This window comes from Ceratosolen solmsi, unplaced genomic scaffold (genome assembly GCF_000503995.2).
Source record: "Ceratosolen solmsi marchali unplaced genomic scaffold, CerSol_1.0 scaffold27, whole genome shotgun sequence".
NCBI classification, from domain to species: domain Eukaryota; kingdom Metazoa; phylum Arthropoda; class Insecta; order Hymenoptera; family Agaonidae; genus Ceratosolen; species Ceratosolen solmsi.
Window position 1 is genome coordinate 2708014 of NW_011948426.1, and position 15491 is coordinate 2723504.

The 15491-nt window shown below is 29.4% G+C and overlaps 1 protein-coding gene across 5 annotated transcripts in view; it reads right to left on the bottom strand.

The window, feature by feature from the left end:
* The window catches only part of Lpin (phosphatidate phosphatase LPIN), a 25729-nt gene extending 12201 nt beyond the window's left edge, over window positions 1–13528 (bottom strand). For 3 of the 5 annotated variants that reach the window (XM_011500745.1, XM_011500743.1, XM_011500741.1), the window contains exon 1: window positions 375–611. The gene's annotated coding sequence lies outside the window, so the exon portion shown is untranslated. Of the gene's footprint in view, window positions 1–374; window positions 613–13334 lie in introns of those variants that run through there. The other 2 variants (XM_011500742.1, XM_011500744.1) reach the window with 2 other exon arrangements.
* Between the last annotated feature and the right edge of the window lie 1963 nt (window positions 13529–15491).

Here is a 15491-nt window from a genome sequence, read left to right on the forward strand (position 1 = left end):
GCACGTAGAGAGAGAGAGAGAGAGAGAGAGAGAGAGAGAGAGAGAGTGAGAAGCGCGCAGGATCGCGCGTGCAATTCGCTCTGGCTCGATTTCATTGAGTATATGAAAAAGTGAGAGGCCGAAAGGAGTCGAGCGCGCAAATGTTGTACGCAGCGTTTAACGCGAGCACCGCGAAAATAAGATGAATAAGTAGGTTGGCTGCGAGCGGGCCGCGAGGGACGAATAATAGAAAGAAAGTCGCGTGTGTAAGCGCGTAAGGAAGTAGTCGTTACGAGGGGTATGGGGATGGTGATGGGGAGGAGTGACGGGGGTTCGATCGAATAGCTCCTACGATACAGATAATGCGGAAGAAGCACTTTGGCCGCGTAACTTACGTGCTTCCACTTCCTTTAAGCCGGACGGGCCAGTTTAACGGATCGAAGTCGGCCGCCGACTCCAAGCCCAAGTCGACGACGACGTAGTTGAGCTCGTGTGCCGCGACTGACAATTTCCCTCCCGACTGCCGCCCGTACTGAGAGACTGGAGGAAAGAGTCCCCCGAGCGCACGAGCAGTACCGACCCGACCGGCCCGAGGACAGGGAAGGGGACACCGACTCTCACCCCACTCGCGATCCTCCTTCCCACCCACACTCCCACCTCATCCTCCCTCCCTCCCGTCGACACACTCGACCGACCCACGTACACGCGCCCGCTATCTCTCTCTCTCTCTCTCTCTCTCTCTCTCTCTCTCTCTCGGTGTATTATTTATATTGTTTATTCTTTTTATAACGGGTTGGGTCCACGGGTCGAGACGGCCGAGCTGTGTCCTTTCGCCCTACGCGGTACGCTACCAACCAAGTCCGTATCGATGGTTTCCGATTTGTTACAACAACAATAAACATCGCACTTGTTGATGCTCTTTTATTTGGACTCGGCTAAACGCGCTTACAATTTCCCGGCCATCCATCACTATCGCATTCGTGTACTACGAAGAGTGCATCGCTGTCATTTTCCTATTTACACCTACTTTAACGGGGACGAAATTCTCATATTCATGTACGAAGAGCTTTATTTATCGAGTATTTATTTATCTTACGTTCCTGCCCTTTATCACGCGCCAGCCTCGCCTTATCACCATCGTCATGATTAAGGTTGATAATGTATGCAGCGTAGGCCTCGCGACTCACTGTAAACAATACGTATACCTAATGCGCCGAAATTTTCTTTTATTTTATTTCCTTTATCCATAATCTCGATGTACGTTTGTCCGAATCTCGGCTATTGTACTCCATTACCTAAGTTACTTTTACCCTTAGAATTTTTACAGTCTAGTAAATTTTACAGGCCGTTTGTAGGCGACGGGTGTCCGTAAAAGACATGCGAATTATATTCGTGTAATTATCGATACAGTTGATTAATTAAATTACAATCGCAAAGACAATGAGGTGCGCAAGCAGCAAAAAGTCTATAAGCATTGAACATGTTGGCGGCAGCGAGAGATATTAGCCGTAATACATTTTAACATTGACGTTTAAGTGAGGCTGAAAACAATATAAAATTTTATTCTAATAACAATATACATAAATATGTATTTATAAAAATACAATGAATAATATATAATATTATTATATTTATAATAAATCGAGCTGAGACGAGATACGGTCAATTATATTAAACAATGTATGTAGCCAAATATAAACGTAAATAAGTGAGGCTTTGAAACTATATGTATGATGGATGATATTACGATTTATTCAAAAATCTTGTCTATCTTGCGATATCGATGATTGTCTTACATTATTCATCCGAGTAGGCGTCGTAAAAATATTATTCTACTTGTTTGTATATTCCAGCTTGAAGCGCAAACTATGTAGTTCGTTGCATTATATACACATAAAACATTATCGGGAATATTCGCAAGTTTCGCAATGATCGGATGATAAACGAGTGTTGCATGGTTGTTATATATTGTTTTAGTACATTATTAGCACGCGATTAGCAACGATAAAGATGCAAAGTTTTAGTAAAATTTTCTGGATTAATTAATTTATTCGTTAAATCGTTAAGCGCCGAAACGTTTTCTTTTTCTTTTGTTTTCTTTTTAGGCGTAATTACCGTTCGACGTTCGTAGCACGACATTTATAATCGATTTTTCATGCATCCATAATGATTGTTAATTCGGATGAGTAATCATTTGCTTCGTATATCTAATTTTTAGAAAAATCATATTGGATAGATAAGAAAATTAATTTTAGTCGAATTATGTTCAACAATTTTACTCGACGTTTAACTTTAAAATATTTAAGAGCTCCCAATCAATATCAAAATTTTTCTCTTATATAATTTAATATTTAAAATACAATCAAAAATTTTTGTTTTTTTTTTGTTTTTTTTTTTGTTTTTTTTTTTTTGTATTTTTGTATTTTTGAGTATCTAATCGATTATGGACAATAAAAATATCTTTCAATAATAATAATAGTCATATTGTCAGTACTCATCTGCCAATCGTTTACAATTAAAAACTTGACCAAAAAAAAAAAAAAAAAAAAAAAAAAAAAAAAAAAAATAATCAAAATTTCGAAAAGGCTTACCTACATAAGGTAAATCATGCTGATATTACTGGCAAATTACAAATCATTTCCCACATTGTTCCATGCTTAAACTTTAATTAACAAACGTGATTTTTTAATTTTACTTTGCGCAATAATGATATCTCGTGCGGATACTACCATAAAAACATTGTCATAATTGGAATATTTTTTAGATGGTTCAAAAATTAATTGAAAAATACAATTACTGTCAGTTTTCATATAACGCTAAATCATTGAACGTGGAACACGTTAGCGCTGAGAGGTGAATTACTATTCTTAACTAATTTTATAAAATAACAAACGTATTTCCAAGGTTTTTGGCGTACAAAGACGGCTCAAACGCATTACAAAGTAATTAATATTACAATAATAAATAAAGTCACATTTGCCTCTTTATCTAGAAAATGCAATTGATTACAATACTTGAACATTATTCTGCCAATGCTATTACTCAATTTCTTATGTTCTTTGGAAAAATATCTGACAATAGATTCTCATATACGTGCTCGTAAAGTGATATTGTTAAGTTATATTAATTAATCCATTCAGACTCATAAAGGAACATTGAACCTAAGTCTAATTATAATAAGGCTGGCTGGCTGGATCTTTCTTTCGTCTCTCGTTGCCCAATTAATAACGAATCCTTTACTTTATGATTATTATAAGAATTCCTCGTTTAACGAAATTTCAGTGCGATAATGCCTTGTACGTAAAAGAGGATATTATTAAAGGAACATTATCCGGCCACCCTAATAACAAATGCATACCTACGTAAGTATATTTTTGCACGGGTGAGATAAGAGCCGTCTCGTTGATAAATTAATAAAACCGACTGAATAGTATCATGCGATAATAAATAATGTAACAAAATGAAAACAAAAACAACAACAAAAACAACAACAAAAACAACAACAAAAACAAAAAAAACAACAAAAAACAATACAAGTGCATTCACCGCTCGTAGCATTGCCGCCTTTCTCGAATGCTCGATTACATTTAAGTACGTGTAATTACTCATCTCACCGTGTCGCGTAAACGAATACGTAAATGCACGGATAATTTACATCGCAACAGCAGCAACAACAAATGAAATCGACTAAATCAATCGACTTACTATTACGACAAATATAAACACCCACGCCTGATATCCAATTAAAGTTGAAATACAATTGTCAACAAAATACGTACACTGGTGGTTGAATAAATAAATAAGGCACTTGGGAGGCGTCAGAGGTGCAAAGACCCAAGAAAATTTAGCTCATCACATCGGCTAACCGTAACTTCGATCGTGGCCTCCTCCTCCTCCTCCTCCTCCTCACGCGCAAATAACAAACTTTACACGACCGGCAAAAGGAAGGAAGCTGCCAATGCACGTATACATGCACGCGCGCGCGCGCTATACGTCTATCCGTGTGCAAAACCGAGATCACTCCAAGTCGAATTCCGCGGCAACTGAAGCACGCGAGGTGACGATCGCCTATATATAATCTCTCGACGCCCGGTGCTGTGTCAATATGCGCGCGCGTATGTTTACGAGGCGAGCTCATGACGTCACGATTCCGCAAACCCACACACGCCAATGCTCTGGCGTTGCTCTGGCGTTGCTCTGGCGTTGCTCTGGCGTTGCTCTGTAGACGTCGGCGGGATCGGTCTTCTTCTCTCCTCCGCCGATCGTCCGATTTCTACGAAATACTTAATCGGTATCGCGAGGCAGGATCCTTTGCCGCGATTAATATCCTCCTCGCTCGAAACCCCGGGCTAATCAATCTATTATTATTATTATTATTATTATTATTATTATTATTATTATTATTATTATTATTATTATTGCATAAGCCCAATATCTCCTTTGTTTTAATAAAGCTTCGTTTAGATCACGCCGATCGAATATACATTAAACGCGCGCGCGATCTCTGTAATGCACACACGATTCGCTTTCCATTAGGATATTCAATTTTAGGATCCTTCCTATCGACGATTCGCCCGTATCAATCTGTAGCTGTAGATAAACGAATAAACGTTAAGTCGCGGACTGCGTAATGTTCGCGTCCCTTGCCAAATGCCAAATGACGGACAGTGAAATTTTAACGGCCAGCATTCCTTTTCACAAGATTTATAAGAGCATCGCAAATTGTAGCTCTTATCGTATCCCCGATAAGTGCCGAAAATTAAGCACCAATTCACTTATGCGCCTGAAAGCTTCGTGCTTAATTAACGATTTACGAAGCGCCGGACGGACTCTGACTGATTTTTTGTTTTTTTTTTATTTTGTTTGTTTTTTTTTTTTGTTTTGTTTTTTCTTTTTATAAACATAGACGTTAAATTAATCGTTTATTTCCATTGGCCTCCTATGGCTCATTCATAGATTATACCGATACCACACTCACCAGACCATGCGAATCTAAATTATTCGTATTATAGCTTAAAGCTACACTACGAACACTTTATCGAAGCCATTAACTTGAACATATTAGTCGAGAGTTGGCAAGGAAAACGTTTTTCACCAATTTTTAAGAGCGATTGTTAAACTCTTCCACAAATTGTATTGCCTACTTTTTAAAATATTTTTCACATTTTTAGATGTCTATTATTACGATTTCTGTTTATTTATTTTTTTTTCTCTTTTTTTTTCCTTTTCCAAGCATTACTATTACATTAAATGGAAACTTGAACTATACAATTTTGTTATGGAAAGCTGGAGCTATTGAACGTTTGATGATTGATAAATCGATAATGTGTTCCCCGATTTTATGCATTTCAAATATAATTTTCAAGTATTCAATATAATATCATATTCATTGGAAAATTTGCGACAAATTTCATGATTACACTTCATTATATATTTATTAATTATTAATGAAAAATATGCCTCATTTAATATGTACATTACATATTTCTCACTCACTTTAATTTACTTGAAACTTTGGATTTAATAGACATTCGCATTATTACTGCATATGTTAAATGAAATATTTATAATATTAACAATTAAATTATACAACTGTCTCTACAAGTGACTTAGTAATAATAATAATAATAATTTAACGATTAATCATAGTATAAAGGTAATTTAATATTTTACAAATAAGGTATAAAATGCCACTGACGATGCAGCTTGATCGATAAGCTTAGTACTACTAAGAATATTCTCGTAATATCATTTATCATATCTATATTAAAGTAACGTTTCAATGAATTCGACAAACTATTGCATTAAAATGTTATGTAATGCAAACGAACCAATGTGTTACAATCAGTTTTACAAATTTATACATGTAAAATACGTATTTAAACATTATTCTCGGTATTGTTTATTACACTAATCATTTACCATATCATCCGACTTGTAATACATAATTTTTCATCAATGAAATTTTCAATTCAAGAATATTATAAAATCTATAGGCAATTAACAGTTAAGAATAATACAAGATATAACAATTAAATATTTAAATATTTTTACTATATTTAAAAATTTCGAATGTTTTAACTATTAAATGGAGATAAATTTATCAGAGAAGTATTTTTCATTTTATAAATTTTACACGTATTCTATCACCCCCACCCCTCCATATTTAAATATTTAAAAACATTTAAAGTCGAAAATCATAAGAGGTTGTAATATATGATATTTACAATTTGTTAAAATCCATTTGTTCTTATATAGCAAAATTGAAGGTTAAATTAATGAGTAAAATTTAATATGACATTAAGGTATGATTTTTTTGCACAATTAAAGTTAACAAATTTTTTTATAATCTATATTTAGAATGTTTTTTTTATGCCAACATCTTATTATTGTATTATTTATGAAAATTATTTATAAGATAATGTTTAACTATCTTATCGGCGAAATTCTTTGTTTTTCAATATACTTATCCGATGGTTAATACTTAACCATTAATAAATGTGCTTATATATTGCTTTTTTTTTTTTTTTTTTTTTTTTTTATTTTAATTTAAAACAAACTATAAAATTATGAAATTTATAAAACATTTTTATCATTTTTATTAAAAAAAAAAAAAAAAAAATTATATTACCTATTTATAATTAAATATAAAAGTATCTGTTACTTTGAAAAGAAAAAAAGACGAAAAAAGAAACATGGATTGTATAAAACTAAATACAAATTCTCGTTATTAATAGGAATTTTTGTATTGTTATGAATATTAACTTGACAATGATCCAAACAGTTGATTGATTAGCGTTTATTTATAATATAAATTAGAAAGAAGACTTTACTTGACAAAAGCATGCACAATTGAATAATAATACGTCTAGTGAAATTGGCATAATTTTAATTTATGGTGATTAATTTAAAAAGTGTCTAAGTATCAATATAACTTTAATGTAATAATTTATGTTTGAACGCGAATATTTAAATATGCATTAAAAAATTAATTATCGAGGTAATATTTCATTTTTCTTATCTGGAAAAGCTTATTAATGTAAATTTTAATTCTTACTCGATTACAAAGACATGAATCAAATTTTATAATTTTTCAAATACTAAACGTATGTATACGTTATTTTAAGCTTATACTTATATTATTAGAGAGATCATAAATATTATATAATCCGTTAGTTTTAACACGCTGTCACTGTTTCGTACAAATAAAGTATTGATTGTAAAAGAAAAAATAATAAAATTAATTAAAATAAATATATAAATAGGAGGATTTAATAATATATAACAGTAATAGATAATAACTCGTAGAAATATATAATATTTTTAAGGATTATATTGACATGGAAGAAAATGACGGTTTTGACGCAATGCACGACAACTGGAAAAATGTCATTGAAACAGTTTGTATAATTAGTCTAAAAAAATATGTTTAGATATATTGACATAACTTTAAGATGATTTTTCAAATTATCTTAAAATCTTATACAAATATTTATTTATGCTCAGCATAAATTCCTATTAATTTATTTTTTCAAAATTTATCATTAATCCGTGAGTTGTCGGATAGATGAAAACATCTAAGGCTATATTGCTGTAGTTATAATATGAATTCTTACATCAGCCTAGAACAAGCACAGATTCTACAAAGATTAAAAATTCTATTGAAATATGGGCAAATTAGTAGTACTCGTCTAATGGAAATCTTCGAAGAAACGAAATTTGTTCAAGTCCTCGACGGAGCGCACACGCAAATAAACAAAATAAAGAAAAAAAAAATAATAAATAAATAACTGGCGTCATATTCATTATTATGCTTTGTTATGACGTATATAGAGCGTCGAGTCTACTCGGTACGTAATACACATACGCACACACATAGACTCTCGTTAGGCCAACGCACGCGATTAACTTGTCCGTAATACAGTGAGAGGCGCGTAGATAATAAGAAAACGCTGCGGGGAGTCTCTCTTTCTTACATCAGGCTGCTTCTATCTGATGAGGTTCTAAATAACACAGCGAGGAGGAAAAACATTGTAAGCTTGTTAGTACTAAACAGAAATTACGAGGTCTCTGCTTGTTACGTGGAAGCGAGATGCAAAGCAATCTCAATCATGTTGATCAAATTAAAAATTTCTTTTTAAGCTTTCGGTGAAGATGCGATATTCTATCGTCTATTAGCTTATAAATCAAATTACGAGCTTGTTTATATTAAAGACTTAGAGTCTTATCATTTGGAGGTAATGGTATTTAATGCTTTATGAGTGGGTGGGGCGGAGGGGGGGGGGATTATCTACCATAGTTGTAAAAAACATTAACCATTAAAAAATGCAAGCTAATTATAACTTAAAGTATATCTGTTGTTAGACGATTTCTTTATTACGAATAAATTGATGGACTCTTACGATTTTAACGCGCATCATATTTAAGATATCTTCTCTCTATTAATAAATTAGTTTGTTTGAAATTACAGGTATTTAAGCTGCAACATTCAACTATAAATAAGCGTTTAAAAATATTCTACATTCTAAAGAAGCTGATCGCTTAAACGATCATAGTATCAAAGTATCGTTTTATTTCTCCTTAGCTCATTGTGAATTGTTAAAGTTACTTTATGCATTTTCATCATTGATTAAATGAATTTGAATTTTAAATGAAATTTCCAATCAACTCAAATCAAATTTAGACAAATCTCGTTATATTTATTAAGTTATTTAATCTTCACATTAAATATGGTCTATAAATTTAATTTGAGAAAATTTAATGACGATATTATTCTGAAATTAAATAAATAACCTAATAAGGGTTTGTAAAAATTTGCAAAAGTTTGTTAACGTCAATTATTCCATAAAATTTTTAGATATTAATCAATTTATATGTAACTTGCACTTTAATACGTTGATTAACGTTCTAATTCGTTGACATAATCTTTTCCAACATTAATCGCGTTAAATAGGCTCATTTCTGTGAAAACGTTACTTTTCTTTTTATCAAATCAAAGACTTTTGTATAAGAAGCTTCTGTATAAATATTATTGTAAATATTTTATAGTTATTCGACAATATAAGAATTACTTTTATAATGATTTTTTAAAGATTATTAAAAATTGTCGTTCATATCGTTTTAAATATTTATATTCATTCTGTAAATATACGTGTAAATTCAAATATTTTTGGATGGGCATGTAATTAAATATAAAGATTATGATATAAATACATAGATGAATATAAATTTTAAATCACCACATACACGTATATATATATATATATATATATATATATATATATATATATATATATATATGGGTTATTAAAATTTTGAATTAGCATTTAAAAAAAATATTTATTCTTTTATTTATGAATTAAAATTTTTTAAACATTCCTATTGTAATAATCCTTTTTTTTATATTTACGAAAGCCTATTGTTAATAAGTCAATGAATCACATCGTCGTGTTTTTTTAGATTTTTTTATACGAATTTTATATGTTTAAATTAATTTTAATCTCGACTTTATTAATGAAAAACAAAAATTAAATTAAAATTCATATTGTCAATTAAATGTGTCAATAAATAATTAGTCCAATATTATATTGAGTAAAAAAATTAACACTTTTGTGTTTAAGAAGCTATTTATATGTTAGTATAAAAACATCAAAATAATATAAAACTTATTGTCTTTCATTAGACAATGATGGCGCGACCTAAATTTAATGAGAAATAATGTCTATAATTGTAAGGATGTACAAACAAGTATATTGTACCAATATAAAATTAAGTAATCATATTGACTTATTATACTTGAAGTCGTAGCGCTTATGTAATTACATAACTTCGTTTTGTTTTTTATATGTTTATTAAGTGGATTTTTTTGTATGTAGGTTATAATAAATAATAATTCGTGTATGTAAATTTGAATTTTCGAATAATTCACTCAAAGGCTTCTTGGGAAATGGATGGCAGCGAAAGCGCCCTTGATTTATATAAAATATAACTGTCATTCTTCGTACACAACTAATGCAAAATGAACGAACTCGTTGCTCTTACTTTAGTCGAACTTAGAAAACCATTATCTTTTGGATTCAAATAATTATGAAATTTTGTGTAAATATTCTCAATTCAGTATATTACTAATAATGTTTATAATATGAATAGTAATAATAGTAATAATAACAACAACAACAACAACAACAATAATAATAATAATAATAATAATTTGAAGCTTAATAAGTATATAAGTTTATTACCGTGACAATAAAAATAAAAATTATTTCCAGATAGGTTATTTGTTCTAATAGCATAATCAACAACACTTATTTAATATTATATGTATTTCATTACTCAAGCCATATTCATTATCCTAATTAGCTTCTACGTATTATCTACCTAAGGATTGTTTATTGATTTAATCTACTAATTGAAGTAGAGTTTTGTATATTGTCAATAATTTTGAATCTATAGTAATTGATATATTTATTTTTGTAATACTTATGTTTGTTATATAAATAAATTTTCTTATAGTATATGAAATTGCTATATATATATATATATATATATATTCATAAATATTATGTATTTATATTATTTATATAATTTGGTAAAATTGGTACATAAAACTGAACTGTAACAATACTATCATTGCTTAGCGATTCGTTACAATAATAATTCAATGATTATTATTTTTTAATAGAAATTTATATTGAGTTTCATATACTATAATAATTACAAAAAATCAAACATACATAAATGCGAAATCTTAGATTTATTTCGTACATACGCGTACATACGCATTGAAATGTCCAATGTGCGTGAATGCACATAAGAAGATATTTATTTCCTATTTGTGGTAATATGCAAATAATCGATAAGCGTCAGATAACAACAAAGTATAATAGTTGAGTATGAATTCCATCGAATTTATTTAGCTGATTATATGCATTCTCGGAAATTCTTAGCATATCATTCTGAATGATATTGTTAAACGTCATAGAAGCGGTACAAATAAATATTTTGTTTTATAAATATGTTCAGATGCGTTCACTGCGATGTTCTTATTTTTTCAAATGTTGATACATTATAAAAATATTTCAATTCTGAAACATTAGTTGGTCGATCATCGATTTTTTTTTTTTTTTACAAATATGCCAATATTACTTTTGTTGTTGAGCTTAATAATTTTATTAGTTGATAAAGCAACACTTATAGCATTGTTTAAAAAAATATTCTAAAGTCTAAAATATTATAAATTTGAGTTGTAAAAACTGTAAAAAGGAAAAATAATAAATAAAGCATGAAAAACTCCAATTTATAGTTTAACTATATAATAGTAGGCATAGAATAATTTAAAACTGAAGTATTCAATTTATGGAAAATTCACATAATCGTTTCTGAAATTTAAGCTTCTTAGATTTAATCAATCATTATTACTGTAGTAAAAACGATTTTTTAATTATATTCTTATTTTTAAAACAATCATAGGCCTATAGCTTTTCTATATCTGTTTTATTATTTTTTTCTAATTTTTTATGTGTCTTCTGAGAATTGATTGACACGTTATTTTAATATATTCTATTAGAAATCCTAAAATATCTACAAGTGAGTATTTGATTGACGAGCCTTTATGAAGATATTTAAAGTCATGTTTTAACTTATTAATATATTTTTTTATTATCACGATGAATGGTATTTTGAAAGTTCGATCAGATTCGATAATTTTTTAAAATATAAAAATATCTAAAATACGTAGTTTGTGCCTATAAATAATTTTAACCGATTTTTTTTTTTTTTTTTGCAAATTTTTCCAAATCATTTATTACAATTTATTTGTATTTAATTTAGTAAAAGTTTATTTATATTTATTGATGATTCTCAGTTATCATATAATATTCACATAGTCTAATAAAACTTATTTATATACGTGAAAAAAATTAATTAGTACTTTTGTCTGTTATTATTTTGAATTAATCTTTGTGTCGATTAATATTTTTGAACAAATTAGAATTTTTTTTTTATGAAACTCGATTAATTAAATTGCACAGCTTAGGAAATATTAAAATGATTGTTAGGAAAAACTTTAGTAACAAGCACATAATGATATTGCACTTTACAATTTCACGCTTCAACATGGTTATAAATTGTAATTCCCAATAATAATATTACAAAAAATATAATGTAATAATAATGTTATTTTCATTTTTTTGTAAAATACAATTCAATAGTTCAATAGTAAGTATTGTCCTTCACACAAATATAAAATTAATTATTTTAACGAATGATTTGTTCATCAATTACCATAAAATTAGTATAATAAAGTTTTGTAACTACGTATTCTTTTAATAGTAATTACGAATGTATTTTGTATTTTTTTTAGAATTTTTACTCGTAAAAGAAGTTACTGCAATGAAAAGCGATTTATGATTTTTATTACAAAATATATTCATTTAGATCAATACTAATCGTGTTATAATTATTTAATTTATTAATAATTAATTAAACACAAAAGGCACTATATATCTTCTCATAATATGTGCTATAATCTCATTAACTTTACAATATAAAATAAATATAGTTTAACGACGAAATATTGAATGCATATCGTATTTCTCTATTCAGAATAATTTTACCTATCAATTTTATGATGTTTATCGATTGTATTTCAGCGTCATACATCTTAAATATATGAGTGTTTATACTCACGTACAATTCAAACAAATGCTGGTGATAATCAATTGACTTACCTTAATTTAATTTTGTTTTTATTACATTTTCCGTTTATTTATTTTTTCTTCACTTCTTCTTATTATATTATCGAAATAGTCAAACAAATAAGCTAAATCTTAAAAGTGTGAGAAGCTACGTGTAATTTTTTATTTTTGAATGTATAAGGAAATTAAACTTTGAACATCGTCCAATTGAATTGACTATACATAAGGTATTCCGAGAAATGTGTAAACTCTGATTCTGCAAAGTGATAAAAAATGTAGAAGAAATTTATTAGATAGATAGGTGGTTGGCAATTGCGACTTTATGAAATACCGATTTATTTACGAAAATATTTTGATTGCAACTTAATGATGGAGCATTACATAGTTTCACAGAATAAGTAGCAAATCAGTAAATACAATTTTTATATAAAATGTCACATTGAGGAATTTCGGTAACATTAATACCCACTAAGCACAGTTGCATCCATACGTAAATAGACGCTTCATTTTTCTGGTCGCGGAAAAATCGCCATTAACCGAGGCTGCCGAGCAAATTCAGCGATTAATAGGAAGCGCCTGGAGTTAAAGAGACAAAGACGCTGAAACAACGAGGCTTCGCAAACTTTCGCCCCCCGACTCTCGTCCGTAACTACTTACTGCTTATTCGCATGTGCACCTAAGAGCCGCACTCGGTTAAGCCTCGCTGACGTTGTCTAATGTATAGCACACCAATGCCCCTCTCACTCTCCTAGGCCGCATGTAACGATCGTGTAAAATTGTGCATAAAAGTGATCACGGCGCCACCGCTCGCTTATTTCGATTTTTTTCAACTCCTAGCGCACGCTCGCTTTCACTATTTTTTTTTCCCTCCTTCCCCTACTCCGTCTTTTACTTCCTTGGCGGATGCGTCGATTTTTCAAGGTCCATCGGCGTAAGTCGCGCTTCAACCGCAGTGATACTATTCCGCCAGTCTCGTTTTCTTGGCACGAGACCGAGATTCTGGCTTTGACTTTGGCCTGCGGTTCTGCGGTGCACGCGTGCTTTCGAGTATACGCGCTTATCTCTATATGCACGTATGCACAAAACTATATATATATATATATATATATATATATATATATATGGATGTGCAGAGGCAATCGAGGATATAGAGGAATGGAAAGGCGGGAAGGAGGGGAATATGATAACGGAGATACAGCTGAAAAGAGAAATTACGAAAAGAGCCAGACAGCGGTGAATATTTTGTGGATGTATCGCGGGCTCTTTCAGTGCGGGATTTCCCATCATGCTTCCCGTTTTGGCTCGGGAAAACATTTATTGAAAAGGAAAATAGGAGAGAAGAGCGTTGAATGGCTGACGAATCATTTTCTCGACTTTGAATTTTTCAAAAGCCTTTTTCACAGATATGACACGTTTCTCTGTTTTTAAAAAAAGTCTTCAATCCGAATATGCTATAGCGATAAATATTTTACGATGATCTTATTTCAATGTTTAAATATCTTATAATTTATTGTACTCTATGACTTTTATAATATCTATAGAAATAAAAGCGGAAATAATAAAGTGAATATCATTTGTCAACGAGAGTTAGATTATATAATAAAGATATGCCATATTTTACATTTTCATAAGAAATAAATTTATCGCGCATTATTGCTATTGTAATAAAGTCTGATATTCTCAAATTGATTAATAGGAAAATACCAAATTTATGATAATAAATATTTGATTTGAATTTGATCATTAAATTAAACGAGAGACAATGTAATATAAAATCAATTTCGTTTCTTGAATTTTTATTTTTATATACCTCAACATCATGATTATAAATCTGCAGAAATACAAGTAATCAGTTGGTTTTACAACAAAATTTGCAATTACTTTCACCGCAATTAGTTATTAATATATATATATATATATATATATATATATATATTAATAACTAATTGCGGTGAAAGTAATTGCAAATTTTGTTGTAAAACCAACTGATTACTTGTATTTCTGCAGAAAATCATTTGTATAATCTTCTTACTTAAATTTGACTAAATCTACAATACTTTAATAATAATTAATAGCACAATTGCATTATTAGATGTAATATAAGTAATTCGTTATTATGTAATTTAAAAATCAATGATATTTTATTTTATATTATATGATGATAGTTTATATTACAAATAAATTCAGTGACAATATAAAATTCAAATTACAAGAATTTATTGAATATCAAATAGGACAAAAACGTCACGCGACTTAGCAGTTAAGAGTTTGATTGCAATACACTGATAAATTATATATATCGTTAGATTACTTTATAACTTGATCAGTCAGAGAATATCAGATAAATCAACATATAATTCTTATATTTCGAACCACTATTCGAAAATTTATTTTTATTTTATTTTTATTTCTTGAATCGTAAAAATTGAATGAGCTTTTGTTTTTATAAATTATTTGTGGGTAATATGTAAAGGAACGTTTTTTATAAAAATATTTATTAAAATTTTCAATTATATAGTTACGTTATAATAGTACGCGTTCTAATACGTTGATCTTCTTATGTTCTTCTTAAAGGTTTTTTTTTACAATTAATAATATAAATAATAAAAGTTTTATACAAAAAAAAAGAAAAGAAAAAAAAACAGCGTCTTTAGGCCTAGACAAAATTATATTCTTTTGTGACAAATATTGTTATACGTTTTTAAACATATCTTGATAAAAAATGCAATATCGATGCAGTAATAATTTAATCGTAACAATACCTAACTAATTAATTTTTTTTTCCTCTATTAATTTGACCGTGAAAGTAAATTT